The sequence below is a fragment of the Amblyomma americanum genome, chromosome 8, assembly GCF_052857255.1.
Source record: "Amblyomma americanum isolate KBUSLIRL-KWMA chromosome 8, ASM5285725v1, whole genome shotgun sequence".
Classification (NCBI taxonomy): Eukaryota; Metazoa; Arthropoda; class Arachnida; order Ixodida; family Ixodidae; genus Amblyomma; species Amblyomma americanum.
Genome location: NC_135504.1, coordinates 62269956 through 62290751, shown reverse-complemented (window position 1 = coordinate 62290751; position 20796 = coordinate 62269956). Strand labels below are relative to the sequence as shown.

Below are 20796 nucleotides of genomic sequence, written 5' to 3'. Positions count from 1 at the left end.
TAGCAGGCAGTGTCAATATTCGCACAGGCAAATCAATATCTTCATTAGGAAAAGTTACGAAATGACCCCATAGGCAATAAGGAGCAGGGGATCCGAAGCCGGCCTATTTCCACTGCAGTGAAACTTTCTGTCCAGTTCCTAGCGCCATGACGGAATTTATTTATAAGTCAAAAAGTTTATTGGAAACCTGTGGCAGTGGCAATGGACACAATATTTAAGACTGCAAAACTGTCATTTCAAAGTGCTGACAGTTATTTTCACTTTCAGTAACTCTTCTTTTTTCATTTCAATTCATAGCGTACTTTTCCTTCGCATTCACGAGTAAGGCGTCCTCGCATGTATTTTTTATAAAAATTGTCCTCGACAATTGCTCGTCTTTTGTGCTTGTTGTGATCCCAAGAAAATATCCACCGTTCACTGAGCTGGCTTAGCCTCGTCTAAATCGCTATTTCTCTTCAAGCTGCACCCATGAAAGAAATTGCTGAAACTCAATCCATTTCCAGCACTACCTCTTCGTTCACAAGCTCCTTGCCATTCACGGCGTTCAGCACTCGTGAAGTTGCGCGGCGTTTATTATAGGCGTGAGCGATGTCAGAGGAAGTCTTGCGGAAGCAGGAGAACACATTACAAAAACCCTTGCGGAAGCTGTCTGAGAGAAACGCGTACAAAAACGGGTTCACGCATGAGTTTGTGTACGCAATAACTTGCGACGCGATTTGCATCACAACGTGCGGAGTGTCCATACGTTTTCCGTACAGGCCGACACTTTTGAGGAATAGCACCACGTGGACGGGGCACCAGCAGACAGCGAAGACCAGCGCGACCACAAAGACCATTTTTGTGACACGTCTCTTTGCACGGGTGCATCCAGCAGTCACCCTACCACCGGGAGGTACTGCGAGCCAGAGTCGCTTCAGCATGAGTGCGTACAAGGCAAAGATCAAAGCCAGTGGTACCACAAAGTCCAACATGCAGAGGGACACTCCGAATGCGGCTATGTTATAACCAGCGTAGGGAGTGAAGTAGTTGCAGAAGGAGTGTAGATTATCGACGTTCACCATGCCGTGGGAAAAAAGCACAGGAACGCAGGCCACTAATATGATGGTCCACGTCAGCAGTATGCATCGAAAGCCATTCGCCGGCCTCCGTATTGACATAGAGCGGAGAGGGTAGACGACCCCCAGGAACCTGTCCAGAGACATGAGGACCAAGGTGTAGATGCTGGCGGAGGCGCAGACGATGACAAAGTACTCAACGATCCGACACCAGGCGTCTCCGAAGGGCCAGTAGCTGAGCACGTAGTAACACCCTCTGAAAGGGACGCAGACGACGATGAACAGAAGGTCGGCCACGGCGAGGTTCATGATGAGGATGTTGGTGGTGGAACGCATTTGACGGTTGCAAAGCACGACGAGGACGACGAGGGCGTTACCGACTAATCCCACGATGAGAATGATGCCGAAAAAGATAGACACAACAATTCCCAGCACCCTGTCACCTCGGTACTCGTAACCGACAATCCCGTTCTCTTGGCTCAGCAACAAATCCACGGATGTGCTGTAGTCCCCCCATTGCTTGCACTGGTCCCCGGTGCCGTTGCAACTTGCCATCAGAGCGGTACCTGCGGCAGCGTTCTGCGCCTGTGAGATTTGCATGGTCCACAGCGTTATCTGTAAAATACAAAAATATGAATACAGTGAGCTGTTATGTGAGATATCAGACACGCGGGCAAAACTCAAATCATCGCGTAGAGAGTCGGGTATTGTTTATGCGAAACAGTCCTTTGTTCAAGAAAACACATATTACACGAAAACAAGTATTATTCAAAATGCCGAACAGGACACCAATCACTTCGATTGGGAAACATAAAAAATCAAAACTTAGCGATGTTAGTGCACGTTAAAGATCCCCAGGTGGTCGAAATTATTCCGGAGCCCTCCACTACGGCACCTAATTCTTCCTTTCTTCTTTCACTCCCTCTCTTATCCCTTCCCTTAAGGCACGGTTCAGGCGTCCAACGATATATGAGACAGATACTGCGCCATTTCCTTTCCCCAAAAAACCTATTATTATTATTATCACATTCGAATGCTGATATAACGAACTCTTGGGGGTCACAAAATACTCCGATACATCAATAATTTCATATTTGAAATGTGAACGGATATGTTATAATTACGTTGATGGATGAAATTAGCTTTTTACAGCGAAACGTCGCACCATCTGTAAGCTGTGTATAAAGTCGGCCCTGAAGACCCGACGTCACGTCGACGGTACTTAAGAAAGTAACCTTCGAATACTATGCGGTTAGCAAGCAGATACCGTGGCGGCCGTCCCATTGTTGAAAACTGAAACACGCTTCGTAAATGGTTCTCCGGTTACACTCCAGCAGTCTCAAACTATTCAAGGCGTAAACTAACATTTATCTACTGTTCATTTGATGTCCCCACTGAGTGTCATCGTTTGCCGTTAACACACAACAGCACTGGCTTTCCCTCGCACAAAGGCTTTGTGAGGAGAAGGAAACCAACGGTTTTCTTTGCTTGATGCTTCCGTCTTTCCAAATATGGCATTTGTCTCTAAACATCATTGTATGCACCCATGATTCCCGCGATCTAACTTTCCGACCACGGCTGCCAAATAACTGCGCAAATAATGATCTTGGCTAGGTTCGCCACAGTCTTACTTTAATTAAATAACTGACCTCAAAGACCTTCGGCTGACCATAAATCGTATATGCTAACTCCGTGCAGGATCCCAACAAAACTAACCTGGTCAGTACCATTGAGTCAGTCAAGCATTGTGCTGTGTGATTCATCTAATCTTACCATTATATTTCCATCATATCAGGATTAAAGTGCCCATTACATACAGCTGCACTCATCTTGCTTAGCAACATAGCAAGTGTTTGTTTATTTCAAGGTTTTCGCAAAATATTCCCGTACCTAAAGAAATCCTGCATGCGCTCGTGGCATTTCCAGCCATATGCAACCTAATGCTGCTTACCCACAACGTGTCCAAACCACAACATTCCCGCAATCGCTTTTCTTGCATAGCGGGAAAGCCTTCCGTCTGATCCGGCGACAATTATCAGTCTTCAATTTTTCATATCCGTCATCCACGAATCACATTAATATGTCAAAACGATTCTCCGTCAATGTAACCATGTATAATGTATGTTTTTGCCGTTGTTATCTGCACCTCTTATATAATGTCAAGCGTGGGGTACCCTTTCAGAATAAAAATAAGTTCATAAATAAATGCAAAATTCTGTTCTTTACACGGAAGTCGCAATTAGTTCATTCTGAAGAATAAATTGAAGAGCAGCATTAACCAAATCCGATGATGTGCAGCAGAATACACAAGCAATCGACAATTACGAATAAATACACTGCAGTAGAGATTGGTATGCTATTTACTTTTGCTTGCGTTCTATTAACTATAACATAAAGTTCTAACTATTTTACTGCAGTGACTACCTTTATGCAGTTTCTGAAGGAACGATCGCCAGCAGCGAATGAAAAAGCGCGCTTTTGAAGACACTGAGCATACGGGGTGTCGACGGGTCCTTTTATATATTCTCTTCGACACTGGCAAGTTTTTACACTACACACCAATTCTGCAAGGATAGAACTTGACACAGAAATCTTCGTTTTGTGTCAAATTGCAAAGCGTGTCCGTCTGAAGACTTCCATGGGACCGAGACTTCTCATTTTGCTCGAGTGACTAGCGCGGGTAATGTAGAGAACAACTAAGCGATTTCTTCACTTGCAGCTGTTGTTCACATCTGACGGTACACCAGTTGGCTGCTCGAGTGACTAGTGCGGGTAATGTAGAGAACAACTAAGCGAAGTCTTAACTTGCAGCTGTTGTTCACGTGTGACGGTATACCTCTTGGCTGCTCGAGTGCCAACCGCGGGTACTGTAGAAAACAACTAAGCGCAGTCTATACTTGCAGCGGTCGTTCACGTGTGACGGTAGGCCACTTGGCTACTCCAGTGACTACCGCGGGTAATGTAGAGAACAACTCAGCGCAGTCTTTACTTGCAGCGGTTGTTCACATCTGACAGTAGACCAGTTGCATGCTCGAGTGAATAGCGTGGGTAATGTAGAGAACAACTAAGCGCAGTCTTCACTTGCAGCGGTCGTTCACGTGTGACGGTAGGCCACTTGGCTACTCGAGTGACTATCGCGGGTAATGTAGAGAACAACTATGCGCAGTCACACTTGCAGCGGTTGTTCATGTATGACGTTAGACAGCTTGGCTGCTCGAGTGACTACCGCGGGTAATGTAGAGAACAACTCAGCGCAGTCTTTACTTGCAGCGGTTGTTCACATCTGACAGTAGACAAGTTGGATGCTCGAGTAAATAGCGTGGGTAATGTAGAAAACAACTAAGCGCAGTCTATACTTGCAGTGGTCGTTCACGTGTGACGGTAGGCCACTTGGCTACTCGAGTGACTAGCGAAGGTAATGTAGAGAACAACTATGCGCAGTCACACTTGCAGCGGTTGTTCATGTATGACGTTAGACAGCTTGGCTGCTCGAGTGACTACCGCGGGTAATGTAGAGAACAACTCAGCGCAGTCTTTACTTGCAGCGGTTGTTCACATCTGACAGTAGACCAGTTGCATGCTCGAGTGAATAGCGTGGGTAATGTAGAGAACAACTAAGCGCAGTCTTCACTTGCAGCGGTCGTTCACGTGTGACGGTAGGCCACTTGGCAACTCGAGTGACTAGCGCGGGTAATGTAGAGAACAACTATGCGCAGTCACACTTGCAGCGGTTGTTCATGTATGACGTTAGACAGCTTGGCTGCTCGAGTGACTACCGCGGGTAATGTAGAGAACAACTCAGCGCAGTCTTTACTTGCAGCGGTTGTTCACATCTGACAGTAGACCAGTTGGATGCTCGAGTGAATAGCTTGGGTAATGTAGAAAACAACTAAGCGCAGTCTATACTTGCAGCGGTCGTTCACGTGTGACGGTAGGCCACTTGGCTACTCGAGTGACTAGCGAAGGTAATGTAGAGAACAACTATGCGCAGTCACACTTGCAGCGGTTGTTCTCGTGTGACGGTAGACCACTTGACTGCTCGAGTGACCAGCGCGGGTAATGTAGAGAACAACTCATCGCAGTCTTTACTTGCAGCGGTTGTGCACATCTGACGGTAGACCAATTGGCTGTTCGAGTGACTAGCGCGGGAAATCTAGAAAACAAGTAAGCGCAGTCTTCACTTGTAGCGGTTGTTCAAGTGTGACTGTTACCACTTGCATGATTGAGTGGCTAGCGCGGGTAATGAACAGAACAACTAAGCGTTGTCTTCACTTGCAGCGGCTACTCACGTGTAGACGGTAGACCACTTGGCTTCCGAGCCCTCTACATCATCTCGCTTGCCAGGTGCAAGCAATCGCGATTTCAGTAAGTGCAAAACGCGATATCAGCGTCTGAGCGGCAACGCGCTCCACACAAGATATGATACAGATGCAATATGGCCTAATATGCGATATAACGTACGGCTATGTGATGTAACATACGGCAACACCTACGCCACTGGGCCAGGTCTCAAAGTTTGGCTGAGATTTCTCGTTCACCGCTAATACTCCTGAATTGAGCCGGGTTAATGACACGTGAAATGCGCATCACCCCACGTTACAAACAAGCACCAGCAATTTTTTTCGTTTTTACTGCGTGATCTCATGAATAGTAAATTTTTAATTTCATGATGCGCGGCTTTTTCACGTCGAAAGATAGCTTCGAACAAGGCCTGATACCGACAACGATTACACATAATATTTCTTTGGCAGTGTTTTCCGCGTGAAAGGCGAGCACGGGCAAGTCTGGACTTGTGACAAAGGCCAATCAATACGACGTTAAAGGGCGTGGGAAAGAACAGTTCCTTGAGGCACACCTGGTGATAGTACCCGAAAGGGCTCTGTCACGAGGTGTGCCTCAAGGAAATGTTCTTTCCCCCACGCTCTTTACCGTCGTAATGGCCTGCTTTCCCGATTCATTGCAAAAGAATTGCTGGCAAGTGCGTATGCCAATATGTGCTGACTTCTGTATTTGGATTTCTGGCTACCAACACGAGTGATTAGTCCTGATAGCTCGAGAGGCTCTACTTTCGGTACAAGCATACCTTGAAGTGGTGTGGGATTGTCTCTATCAGTAGAAAAAATCCAGCTTTGTTCAATTTTGTGGCGCAGAAAGCCGTCAAACGGGGTTGAAGATAGACCTCGGTCACTATTGCTTACGCCAACTCAACCACACGCAATTCTTGGGCGTCATTATTGAGTCCCGTCTACAATGGCGAAAAGCTGTCGACGCAATTGTTTCATCTCTATCTTCGCGTCTCAATGTGATCCATAGAATTGCAAGTGAGCAATGGAGAAACCACCCTTCCTCAAAGGTCAAACTTCATGAAGCGCTGGTGGTCAGTCGCATAATGTATCAATTACCTTTAATTCCCCCTCAACATCACGGCTTTGACGTCTCTAAGTTGTCCGCAAAATGCGCCTAAGGGCCATCCGAGTTCCTCAGGCGGCTGCGAACAAGGCAGTACTTCATGAGTCTCTATCGAAACCTCTTAGCCTTGTCGCTTCTTTAAAGACTACTAATGTATCTTGGCCGCCTAGGACAGACGATAGCTAGGCAATCCCTTCTCCAGCGGCTCTGCAAGAGATATGACACGAGTCCTACTTGGCTCAAGAAGTACTTTGATTTGGGCTAGTTGGTTCATATCTTGAAAGAAGTTAGGACGGCGCTAAAACGACAAAGAAAAAGAGGCACGAACACAACAGGACGGGCGCCAACTTGCAACTGAAGTTTATTGCACCAAACCCCTACCTACTTGGCACTTAATACTCTTAGTTCTTTAGGCCTTAATATTCGAAGGCAAAGAAAATGGTTGAAACCCCCCTGGTCGTTTCCGACCCTCAACAGCAAGGTCACAATTCCCCATATGAGCGCAAAGCGCAGCTCTCAATTGGCAGCAACGCATTCGCTCGTACTTGAACGTTTGCAAACGAGTATGAAAGATATCTTCAGATTATCACTGATGGTTCTATGGACAGTCAAACAAGGTAGCGCAGCGGCTTTTTCGATTCCTTATTTAGACTGTAAATAGTCTGTACGCGTTACTGCTGTCGTATCCTCCACAATGGCCGAAAGTGTTGCTATTGAGGCGGTCTCCTCCGGCTCGACCTGTTGTCATCCTGACTCAAAATCTGCCCTTCAGATGTTAAAGCGCGGATTCTCTACTGATGCCATGTCTACAAGCTCTCTGCGCTTGGTGCAGTATCTGCACAGCAAAGGCTTTACTCTATATTTCCTATAGGCGCTCTCTCACATAGAAGTCGGAGGCAGTCAAGTGGCAGACAGTATCACCCATAAAGCTCTGTCAAAAAATCTATCAAAAAGAGTAGCTCAAGATGGAACTATTGTGTACACGAAAACGGCGCTCGATCATTTCGGTACCCTGTGGATTGCGCCCCATAAGAAATGTGTGACCAGGGGACTGAAAAGATCCCAGGCGACTCTACTACTACGAATTCGCTAGGCCTCTGCTCGCACTCCTGCCTGGATGCATAAGACGGGCATGGCATCGTATCCGCTATGTTCTTTATGAGGTGTGTGCGGAGATATCGAACATTATATTATATACTTCTCAGAGCACAGCGCGGAAAGGTGTGTGATGTTCGCTTCCTTCAAGAAGCCAGGAACCCTTCACAGCACAGTTCAGGACATTGTCTACCCGAGTGGGAACCAGACATGCAGAACGGAGGCTACACGCCTTCCTTTAACATTTCTGCTGGCCACTGATCTTGTTTCTAAATGGTGACAGCAGGAATGGACTATGGTCTACTGTGATTGAATGTGTGCGTAGATGGTGTCTTCTGGAGTGGACTATGTTATACTGTGAGTGAATGTGTGTATGAATTGTAGCACTGCAATGGACTATGTTCTACTGTGACTGAATATGTGCATAGATGGTGACTTCTGGAGTTGACTGGGGTGTGGACTGTGTGGAGTTATTGTGTGCATAGACAGTGACTGCGGAAGTGGACAATGTGTTCTTACAATAGAGTGCGCGCATAGTGGGGTAGTTACGACAGGTTTTTGGACATTATTAACATAGAAGTGGCGCGACGGTGGAGCAATTGCCCGCATAATAGGCAAGGCTAATCCCACCTGTAGCATTCATCACCTCGACTCCACTCAACTTAATGCAGCTCTGGGCACCTTTAAATAATCTTGGCTTTCATGCGAGCAGTGGGAGGCAGCCATGACCAGCAATGGTCTCGAGGATCAATGTCAGACCATCTGATGGGTTCAGAATTTAGCGCAATCGACAGGAGTCCTTAACTCAGGAGTCAGCCCTCCTGACTCGTGAAGCATTTTATGAAACCAACGAAGTCTTGTCTTTCTTCAAGAACACTTCCGGAAGTGTCCAGTAAGTCGACCTTCCAGGCATGCCTCTGGTCCCGGTCAACCCGCTCACTTGTTCTTGAAGGTTCCTTCAAGCCATCAGGGCAAGACTGCTGCTGTGAGCCGGTCCACCATATAGTGCTGAACTACCGGCGCGCTCAGAGCGTATGGCCAAAAAATACCTTCCTAATTACACTCACTTCAAAGGCCCCATGTTCCACACCAGACATCAATTGACCATTGGATATGGAGTTTTTTTGGTGCCACCCAATGTAGCTTCGTGTCACCCCAGTAATGCGCATAATGAATGTTGAGCAGGTCGTGTCTGTAAAAGTCGAGTCAATCGGTCCGCAGCACCATGACTAAAAAGCCCAGTATTTCCGCAGTCCTCCTCAATATCAGCGGAGTCAAGCCAGCATAAAAAGTCGGTGCCTATTTACTTCTGGTGCAGCAAGAGGTGACAGGGATGGAGTGGAGCCTTCTTCAAAATTCTTCACACTGCAGACCTCACCAGTCACATCACGCATGCGGGCATTAGGTTTTTCAGCCGTGAAAGCCAAAATATCAGTGCTGGGCTTTTTGCGGATGGTCCCTTCCCGCGCAGCGTGCTGGTGAAGCTGGCATATTTTTCTGTCAAGTAATTCCTCATTGTTACGTTTATGTTGCTTTTCTCTCCAATGTCACACTTGCTGAACCTCCTTCTTGCAGCCACCTGCAGCTCGTAAGTCTAGGAGATTGTTCGCCTTCTGTTCACTTTAAAAGGGCATGCTTCCACTAGGCACTAAAACTCCGCAAGGGTTACTTGTGGCCCGATACTAATCAATTAGTCGATCTCACAAACTCGCGCTCATCGGCACAGCGTGGAAACAGAACTGAATTTTTGTAGACGATATCCTTCACCAAGAGTTGTTGTCGGGCTAGTTGGCTTGATACTTGTAATGCCATCAAAGTTTATGCGCATAAAAAAAACGACGAAGACAGAAGAGACGACAGGACGAGTGGGAAGCAACGACTAGTTTATTCCTAAGATTACGCCTCTAAATAAAAGACGTGTAGGCGCATGCGCGGCGGATACACCCACAGAATTTCTGCTAAAAGTTGTAGCACCATAATGCCCTGCAATATAGATTTCAACAAGGCTGACTCCCTTCTGTACAAGACGAGAGATTTATCGCTGACGCAATTGTTCTAATTCTTAATCAAAAAGGATTCCATAATTTTGCGCGCCACGGTGTTGCTACCCTGGCCAAGAATCTTTATATCATTCAGTCGCGGCACGCATTGGCATTTCCGGCAATATTTGGTGAAATTCGTGTTACTTTCCTTATCTCCTAACGCGCGTTCATGCTCGCCTGCACGATAATTAATGCAGCTAGTTGTTAGTTTGCGATCGTCCTGTCGTGTCTACTGCTTTCGTCTCGACTTTTATTCGCATAGCCTTTGATGGTATTGCAGACGACAAACTGTTCGGCACAATCGGATAGCGAGACAGATATCCGAGACAAGCTCATACCTACCTAATGATTTTGTTTTCGTTTTGTCATACTTAATTTGAACGAAAGGTTCTTTCAGACACTTGAAGAAGAGCGGCTGGGAAGGTCGCGTTGTCGGCGGGTTTTTCAGCAGCCCGCGGTCATCTCAAAACAAAAGTCAGAGCAAAGGCACGAAGCAGACAGCGCTTTCTTAATTCGCGTAAGAGAGCGAGGCATTCATGGCGTATTTGGAACACGGAACACGTTGTCGACAGGTGTTTTTGAAATATCGGCGCCGCAAAAAAAAAAACGGCTACCTTTATCTACCTCTCAAAGGCCCTTGGGTCGAACAAATTTGAAGGTGCTTCGGCAGCTTTCTAATGCAGACTTGGGAGTTCCAAGCCACGCTTTTCTGAAATGATCGTGGAGAAATGAAAACAAAATTATAGCACGCAAAGCGGAAAAAAAACTAACCGATAGTTAACATAACCCTCTAGAACTTCCCCTAGAATCTATTTCTGCGGCCGCAGCGGTGGCTCAGTGGTTATGGCTCTCGGCTGCTGACACGAAATACGCGGGTTCGGTACCGACCGCGGTGGTCGAATTTCGATGGAGGCGATATTCAGAGTCCCGTGTGCTGTGCGATGTCAGTGAACGTTAAAGTACACCACATTGTCGAAATTTCCCATGCCCTTCACTACAGGGTCCCGAATAGCCTTAGCCACTTTGGGACGTTAATTAAGCCACCTAAACCACGAATTCATTTCTGAAGAACGCGGTCTTTCTTTAAATTCTGGTCATTTTCTGTTCAGACAGCCTGCGTAATACACATATGATCATAACGGAAACTACGCATATATCGAACCGTTTATTTTCTTAATGAACCACATTCGGAACAAGGCATAATCCATTCTGCTGTCCCAGCCATATTTTCAAGCAAAGTCAGGAAACTATCGAGCACACTGTGAACAACAAGCCGCCTACAAAGCCGAAGCAAGAAAGCAAATGGACACTACTCACCTTCAGGTATCAACACGCAGACAGCGTTGCCAATGTTTGAAGAAGAATGCAAGGGCCCGAAAGTGACTGCTCTTCAAAAAGACGTCAAAGTCAACCACCAACATCCGTAATAGACAACACAGTGCTATCCCAAAAGCGTCGCACGCATATCCAATCGAGACATATTCAAATGAAAGCGATTGAATATCCGCTTCGGCACTGCGATGGCTGAGTGGTTATGGAGCTTGGCTGCTTACCCGAAAGACGCGGGTTCAATTCCGGCCGCGGCGGTAGAATTTCGATGGAGGAGAAATTCAAGAGGCCCGTGTACTGTGCGATGTCAGCGCACGTTAAAGTACCCGAGGTGGTGGAAGTTTCCGGATATCTTCACTACGGCGTCCCTCATAGCGTGAGCCGCTTTGGGACGTTAAACCCCCATAAACCAAAATAACAACAGGAAAGGACTCCTTCAAATAAAGTGACACCAGCCAATGTGGTGAGTGCAATTGCAACAAAGGAGGAAATAAAGACCTCTACCTAATCATGAGCGACACTTTGTCCCTGTCTTCGCGTCCTCCTCGACGTCACAAAATGTTTTTTTTTAATGTTGCTGCCCTTTTGCATTGTACAGTGTTTTTTTTTTAAGCGAAAGGTTTACTGGCCGCGAACTTGCATTTTCTCCGAGGCGATGCTCCGAGGAGACACAACGTCACAACGCGCGCCTCGGCGTCGATATCAACGCGACAGCGTTATGGAGCTCGTGTCGCAGTAAAGCCGGTGTCGTTGGTGTCTTTGGCTGCGAGTAAAAATGGCGCCTCTCGGTGGACACATGAACCGCGCCGTAAGGGAAGAAATTTTCTTTCCCTTAAGGCGCGGTACGGGATTCCAGCGAGAATTTTGAAACAGGCGTCCTTTGGTTTCCTTAAAAAATTGTATTTTCATTTTCCTTGCCTTACGGCGCGGTTCATGTCTCCACCAAAATATGTTTCCTTTCTTTAATTCTCCGGGCAAGGGGTCGCACCAAGGACGATGGCGTTCCGTGAATTGCTTGGAAATGCTGCAACACGCTGTCGCGTCTTGTTCTTAAAGGCCAAGCTTAAGCGTCCTCCATCTTTTCACTCTCTCTCGCTCCTAATCATTACTGCGCATGCGCCACTAGTAGCACCGAGCCACAGGTGTTCCGCGGCTGCGCTGCGCCGCGCCTTTCCTCAAAATCCAACTTTCAATGTTTAGTTTTTCCTTCTTTCTCTCCCTCCTTTATTCCTTCCTTTACGGCGCGGTTCGGGTGTCCACTGAGATATGTGAGACGGATACTGTGCCATTTCCTTTCCTCAAAAAACTAACAAAAGAAGTGAGCCGACGGCGTTTATAGATTTCATTGGCGTTGACAACTTTCCAAAGGCCGTTCATTTTCACAAAGGAAAGGCGCTCAACCGTATCCGTGGGTCCGTGGAGACCTCAATCTCGGTTTCATGTACTTAGCCTTCGTGTCCAACTGAAAAGGCCTGCTTTCCGTTCCGCACGCTGGATAGGCAGCACGCCCTCCCTACCACCCTGTGGGGTAGCATGCAGTTAATGATTGATCGCGAGTGATTGATCACGAAATGAAGGCTGCGGCATAGCTATTGCTGCAGTGCCGCATGTCAGCCACAACGCTGTCAGCGCTAATGCATTCAGGTCACATCTCTCTCTCTCACCACCGTCACATGTATCAAAGCACGAATGAGGCGTCCGCACATCCAGAAAGCCAGTTATGCGTCCTTCCTTTCGTTAAAGCCATGGCCGTCTAGAACATTGTCAACGCCAACGCCAATGAACACAGTGAACGCCGACATCTTCGCTTTGTATATCCTGGATTAGCTTAGCTAATGCACATTAATTTTTTTTGGGTAATCCATCGTGCTTCATTTTTACGCTTCTCAGCTGTCGGTCGTAACCCTTAACAGAGCAGGCAGGCGCTGAGATAGGCCGTTGGTTAAAGCGCATCGCTTCTTTACTCCGCACAGCGTTCGAAAGAACTTGTCTAATTGCTCCATCCCTCTATTACTCGGGCTTTCCTGCTACAATAAGTGTTGCGCTCAACAGTTCACGTCGCGTAAAAGCGAGTCACTTGCAAAAGGTGTTTCACGTGGCCTGTAAGCGCCACAAAACCGTTAACACGATTCTCTCTGTTATTAATTACCATAGCTGATATTTAGAGCACCAGGAACTTAATCCCTTCTGTGTTACGGTGTAAAACTGATGCACGCAATTGTTTGTTGAAATTAGTCTGCTTTAGGTGTTGTGTGCAGGCCTGCAGGCAATCACTAGAAGAAAACGCAGTTCCACCCTTGGATGCATGAGCAGCATCAGCGTAAAAAAGCATCCGAACATTTCAAAACAGTACAGCGCTCTTCTCTGCCTGTACGCCACTCCTCTTTAAAACTGAGGCAGGAAACGAGAGGTTTTTTGGAGGCCGAGTTACACATTCTGGATCCGTAATGCAGCCGTGTGCTTTCTTCACCGCTAGTGTGTCGACAGGCGCAGTTACTGCACGCAACAATGCGACAAGATCTGTCCTCGCTATGATGACCAGAGGCCGTGTCTCGTGATGTCATTACCGCAGTCGTGAACACTACTGATGGTGGATGAGGGTGGTAACTTCCTCTTCGCGGGTGTACTTGCTCGTATGTCACGATTTAAGCCGGACAATGCGCGTCCTTTTTACTTATATGTATATGTGTGATGGTTTTCTCGTGGCTCGTGGCACCAACGTTTTCTGTATTGCTCCTCCACGGCGTCTGTACCTTTCTATTGAATAGGCTGTAAAATAAAGAGAGCTTTCTCCCTTTGTCATGAGTAGTCATATTTTGTTGATTCTCCATGAGAGCAAAATATATGAGTAAAAATTTACCAGTACAATCAGCACTTTTTAAAGAGAGATACACCAACAGCTGCTCAGGCGTTTATTTATTCATTTGCACAACCTAAGGCCCCGCAAGGGGATTACTTAGAAGGGTATGTTGAATACAAAAACCTTCACAGTGCAGGCAAATGCATTAATACTCTAAAAACTAAGGCACCAGGTATAAGAGAGCGAAAGAAAAACCACACACAGACACTGACCGTCCAACAAAAACATAAGGAAGCAATAAGTCATTCGAAACTTTCAGTTGGACTTACGCAGTGAGCCTGCGCACGCAACGACGCTGCGCGTAACAAGTGCGCATGCGCAGAACGCAGCGTCTCTAGCCGCGCGTTGCGGACGCCCGCCCGCTATAAAGCATAGCGTAGCGTACGCAACGTCGGACACCACCTGCTGCGTAGAGAACATGGCGGCCATCATCTCGCCCGCTTCGGAATAAATACATGCAGCCGCTGGATTGTCTTACGTAATAGCGCGCTCAAATGGTAGCGGTTCGCTTTTATTTCGCCTGCTCTTGCCATCACGTACCGGCGTAAGCGATAACTAGCCCCTGTTTTTCAGATAATTTGGCGATTTTCAAGCTCCTAGGCATAACTAAATGCAGAGTGTTTTCCTCGTTGCAACGACACCTGACGAAGCAGTTTTCTAGCTTTTAGTCAGTTCTTACATATTCTCCGGTTTTCCATAGTTTTTCTTGGAAAAAAAAGTATCGCAATCTATTCACCCTAGTTGTCAGTAATCACAAATGAAAATTTCTTCAACCGAGCGTTGATGTGCTTTGAGGTCTTGTCACTAGATGGCGCTACTGTTTACGCCAGCGTAGTGTTCCTGTATATGCTCCCGCAGGGAGCAGAGTTGCGCGAAGGTCCGCCATTTTGTTCCAAGCTGCGCGGGAAAGCAGCTCCTCGAGCGCACAGGCGCTGGGATCATGACGGGGCTGGCGTTGTATAGCAGTTTGGTTTTTTTTTTAAAAGCTTACAAATGGCGCTTGATTGCGGGCATCCTTATTTCCTTTTACTGTATCAGTGCTCACAGATCGATGCTAAGCCCATCATACTTCGTTGAAAAAACGTCGGAAAATAATCTGATTTGCCGAAAATATCGAACAGCATGACAGAAAGATCTCGGAATGACAGCGATAGCTCGCAGTACGGACATTAATGGGGCAGAAATGCTTGGAAATGAAAAACTCGCGTTAGTCGTGTGATGAGGAGAAGTGCGGTAATGCATCTCCTTGCAGAACCACATTGAAATACATTATTCTATAGGGTTGCGACCGCCTATGTTGCACGAAGCTTGTGAAACCATGCTGCATACGATGTGAATGCTGGCAGTCTAAAGCAATGCATTTTGCACGCAAGTATATCTAACCAACCAGAGGCACGGATATCGCAAACTCGCGCGCTTATCTTTCACAAAATATACGTATCATTTGTTGCCCTGACTTCTAGCCCTCCATTGCATTTTTTCTATGCCATGGTCATCTTTTAAAGCCAAACACATCACATGCCGTACTTCTTTAATATCCAAAAATTAGAGAAGCCTGCCTTAAGTCACTGTAGCTGAATTGTGGCATACGAGTTTCCAATGATCTCGAAAAGCGATGCGTAATATCTCTTTCTGGTGCTGTTTTTTGCTCGTTTTTCCCTAAGCACTATTGTGTTTTCTCTTGACCTACTAGAATTATATGTACCTTCACTGCATTCTGAAATATCTTTGTTTTGGACTGCTCCATGCTTTTACTCCAGGAAAAATAATTATTGAATATCCAATTTTGTTTTGAAGTATATCATGCTATTTTTGTTCCCCTCTCCTCCAGTGTTAACATCCTTGTCAGTAGAACCTTAAGGGTATCCTTAACAAATAAAATAGTTAAATAGCCTAGGCAAAGCTTGTTCACTGCGTAAAAAGCTTTGCCGCTTTCGCTACGGTTCTTGCAATTTGGAGCACTGCACCCCGTCATAGTTGGAGGCTGCCGTCACTGCACACTATCAAAATATATACAACTGGAGCGCACGTAAAAGGCGGGAACACACTGCAGCCAACCGCACCGGAAGCGTACGATCACGATGGCAGTCGAGAGGGTACTGGGGCTGGCGAGGAACCGGCGTTGCGCCTCGAAAGTCGGCTTCTCCACTTCTAAATGGAACAAACGTCGTCAGCAGCATCACGTGACGGCCGCTCAGCGAATGGCGTCAAGAGCGGCGCGAGGAAAACAGTCCTGTATATGCTCCCTGCGGGAGGATATACAGGAACACTACGCCAGCGCAGAGAGGGACGCTACGGCACGGGCAACTAAATGTTTCGTATTTACGCTATTCGCAGCGTACGCAACGCAGTAATAGATGCGTACGCAAGCTTACTGCGTACGCCCCAATCGAAGTCTCATTCCCAGTTAAATGGAGGAAAGCAACGTCAAAAATAAAGCGGAATGAGAAGTAGCCTGTACCTGCAAAGCATCCCAGGCTTAAACCAATCAAATAAAAATGAGCTGGGCCCATTCGGCCAAAAATTTAATTTGGTACAAAAAGAACAACTGGAAAAATAAAATGGTGGGCAAGGTAACTAAAAACGGTGTCCTAAGGGCGCCGCGAGCACAGAGGGTTGAAGAAGTCCCCGCGTAGGCTGGTTTATTCATGAAATATGTATGGTTTATTAGAATGTGATGGTGCCCAAGAAAAAGGGAGAAGGAAAAGGAAAAAACACAGGGAAACAGAAAGTGAAAGAAGGAAATGAGGTTGAATATGTAAACGTAGAGACGAAGGTGGCAAAAGGGCAGGTAGAAAATGAGTGGATAGATCTGAAAAAGATAAAACAGACAAACACAGGAAAAAGAAAAAGAATAGTGCACAAAAACAAAAAGAAAAAACTGCTCTGGCAGTTGGGAAAGAAAAAAACACATACACACAACCTACATAAAGACACACACTCCCAATCACACACACACACACGGAAGCCGTGACATGTGGTCGACAGAGGAGCGGACATCAAAGACGTCCACCTCACTCGGCCTGATTGTCTCCCCCTGCGAACCACAAATGTCACGGGATAAAAGGAAAGAAAGAGAAAGAAAAGCAAATAAAAGCTTAAAAAGAAAGAAAGAGAAAGAAGAAAAACAGGAAATTAAAACAGAAATGAAAGAATAAAAGGAAGAGCAAGGGTGCCTGGGGCTAGAAGCTCCCAAAGCACTTGAGGCCGGCTCTCAAGGAGAGCAGCAAAGGGACCGAAGGGAGGCCAGCAGACGACGATTATACGTCAACAAAACTAAACGAATAAATAAATAAATAATAACAACAAAAGAATCAGGGCGGCGCAGTGAGACGCCCCCAAGGGACACTGGAAAGTGAAGTGTGTCGGCCCCGATTCCAGAGGCCAACAAACAACCCCAAGGTCCCACGCCCGCGGGCCAAATGGGCGCAAGGAGGAGTGTGCGTCAAAAACACAGGGTAATTGGGGCGCCTCAATGACGCGCCCCCGAAAAACGCTCAAAAAAGGTTTGTTGGCCGCGATCCTGCGTGCCAACAAACGACTGCAAGGCCCCACGCCCACGGGTCATGTGGGGCCAAGGATTGGAATGTACAACATGAAAAAAAAGAGAAAAACACAGAGGTCAATTGGGGCGCCTCAATGGCACTCCCCCGGGCCATACTCAAAAAATAATAATAATAATAATAAAAAGAAAGGAAAATGAATGAATAAATAAATAAAGTTTGCTGGCCGCGACCGTGCAGGCCAACAAACAACACTCAAACACGACGCCCATAAGCTGGGTCGGGGGAAGAAAGAAATAGGAGAAAAAGAAATATAGATAGGAGTTAGGTGCTGCGCCGAACATAGTTCGGAATGGCAGCACCAACAATAGCCACAATTGTACACAACAGCGTGCATGTGCGGGCCTCACTCAGCCATCGTCTCCATAGAGACGAATCTTGCGCCCCATCGTGACCAGGCAGACCGGCCACCCCCTGACTTGTTAATAGACAGTTGGTCAGATAGTGTCGTACGTCGCCCGAAGGCGCCCCGCACGGGAATTCAGGCGACGACGCAATGCAGAAACGATGTAGGTAGGCAGGAAACCGGCCATGCCCAGTCGCGAGCGTAACTATGGGGCGTGGTGGCGGAATGGTAGAAGGTATGTTAAGAACGTCGGGCACCCAGGAAAAACTTCCGGTGCCCTCGTTATTTTCCCGCCACCAGGAGGCCCATCTGGCACAGACGACGCCTCTAAACGCGCTCCTAACGGCCACCCTGGAACGCAAAACGACCCTCACACGAGGAGACAAGCTTGCGCGGGAGGCAACAATGTCCGCGATTTTGCTTCCGAGCACTCCCGCGTGTCTCGGGACGTGGAAGAGTTTTATCGGTCTGTTCTGGGGAAGCGCTGAGAGATCAGATTTTATTTTAACAATTTGGATGTCGCGCGTGGCGTATACTGCCAACGCAGAGAGCAGTGAAAGCGAATCTGTGTAAAACTAAACTGGGTGCGTCCCCGCTAGCGGCCGCGCAAAGCGGACCGCCTTCGTCAACGCAACCAGTTCCGCAGCGTAAGGGCTTGACGCCCCCTCCACCCGAAACCGATCGACCGCTCGAAGTCGACCGCGGGGACCGAACGCGACAAACGCCGATCCCGCCAAAACGGAGGTGTATGCACCGTCAGTATAAACGTGGTGCACCAGCAGCAACGCCGTCGCCGCCGCCGCCTGCACGCTCAATCGACAGTCCTTAAAAGCTACAACCTCCGATGGATGCTGCGAGGAGTCGTCGAGGGGCTGCTCTACCTCGACAGCATGGAAGGACCTCGTCCCGAAAGCGGTGTCCCGCCGAAGGGGAAGGAGGTCAAACTCCGCGTTGAGTCTGTCGAGGCCTATCGCCAAAGGTGGTGCATGCAGGAGTATCTGCAACGCCTTCGTGCTCGTTGTGGAATAGGCCCCCGCCAACACCAGAAGCGACGACCCTCTGCACAGACAGGAGGCGAGAACAGAGACCCGAGTGTGGACACTTAGTCCACCACACGGGGGACGCGTACTCTAGTGTTGGCAACACGACCTGGCTGTAAAGCAACCTTAGACGGGCCGGCGCCGGCGTGCCGCTGATGCGCAGGAAAGTCGCCAGGCGGGCGGAAAGCTTCTCGGCGCGCTCCTTGAGCCTCTCCGCGTGAGGAATAAACGAGAGGGTGCGATCAAAGACTACGCCGAGCACCTTGACGGCAGGCCTGAAGGACAGGCGGGCATGGTGCGGCCCATCTCCCTTCTGGGAGGAGAGATGAGCATACACACCGTCTTGTCACGCGAGATGTTAATCCTCGCCTCACTCGCCCACGCGGCGACTCGGCCGAGCGCATCGTCCGCCAACAGCTCAAGCTCCTTTCGGCTGGCTCCAGGCACCAGAACGACAACGTCGTCCGCATACGCCTGGAGCGACACGCCCTCCGGCATGGGCACCGCCAAAAGGCTACGCACCACTACGTTCCACAGCAGGGGGGACAGCGGGGATCGCTGCGGGCTGCCCAAGGTGGGACGCGCGACCGCGTCTCCCGCGAAGGAGCGGAAAACCACCTCTCGGTCGGATAGAAATGACCGGAGGTTCCTCGGGCACCCCCAGTCGGAGAGAGAACTCAGGACCAGAGGGTGCCACACGCTGTCAAATGCCCCCTGGAAATCTATGGACACGAGCAGCACGTGCAGGCCAGCGTCTCGCATCCGTCGAAATTTTGAGACGAGGGCGTGGAGGGCCTCAACAGCCCCCCGCCCCCTGGTGAAACCGAATTGTGCCTCGTGATGCAGGCCACGACGGCTCAGAAAATGATATAGACGATCAAAAAGCAGCCTCTCCAAAACGTTCCCCACGGCAAAATTGATCACAATTGGTCGGTAGGACGCGGGAACCTCGGGCGGCCGCCCGGGTTTCAGCAAAAATATGATCCTCCCCTGGCGCCAGTGGCGAGGGAATTATCCAAGGCGGAGCGCCGCGTTAAATACGTTCATGAAAAAATTTGGCTGCGCCGCCCAAAGTGCACGTAGCATACGGGGGGTGATCCCGTCGAGGCCCGAGGCCGTTTCCAGTTTGGCTCGGGAGAAAGTCAACTCGACCTCGCCAAACGTGAAGAGAACGTCCTCCGGACCACCCAAAATAGGTCGGGCCGCCACGGCCCGCATGACCACGTGCGCAGGCTCATCAAACTCTTCGACGTCGCCGGGAACGAGTTGTTGCAGCAGGGTGCCGGCGGTTTCCAATACTGAATTTGTTAGAGCTCCGTCCGGCCTCAGTACCGGAGGGAGCAAGGGAGGTCCGCGCAAGCGGCCGAACGCCTGTTTAAACGGGCGACGAAACAGGTTATGTGGCGTCGACTCCCGGGCAAGCTCACGCGCAGCCACCTCTCTAGCAGCGCCGACGCGGCTCCGAAAGCGCGCCAAAGCCGCGTTGAAGTCGGCTCTATAAAATGCTCTGAGAGAGTCGTCGTGCGCGCGCTGGTAACGCCTGCGCAGCGCGCGCACCCGCTTGCGCTCCAGGGCCAAGTGGTCAGTCCATCAAGACGCCTTCCCCCTCCCCGAGGAGGACACCTGGCGGGCGGAGGAGTGACGCCGACGCTCGGGATCGAAATTTTGTGAAATTTAGAAACAATCATGTCCAGAGCGTTGCCTGATTGAAGATCGGCGCCGACAACCACCGGAAAGAATGATGAATTTTGGAGGGCCGCAATAACGCGAGCAAGACCGCGGTTTGTTAAAATTTCTTCGCGGGGCACGTCGCCCGCCCCAAACCGAACCTCTATGTGCCGATGCTCCGACAGAGTCTCTGTCTCGGCAACGGACCAGGTGAAACCCGCGAGCGCGACGCTGGAATTAGCCATGGTGACGTCTATCTAACTGTCGGCGTAGGCGGTGGAATAGGTTGGCGATGAAGCCGGGTCATTCAAGACAAGGAGGTCTGCTGCCGCGGCGAAACGGAGAAGCTCGCCGCCACGGGCGTTGCAAGCCTGCGGCCCCAGAGCTCA

At 48.7% G+C, this 20796-nt stretch overlaps 1 pseudogene; it reads right to left on the bottom strand.

The window, feature by feature from the left end:
- Nucleotides 1-488: 488 nt before the first annotated feature.
- Nucleotides 489-1490, bottom strand: LOC144102431 (allatostatin-A receptor pseudogene; annotated as a pseudogene).
- Nucleotides 1491-20796: the final 19306 nt, after the last annotated feature.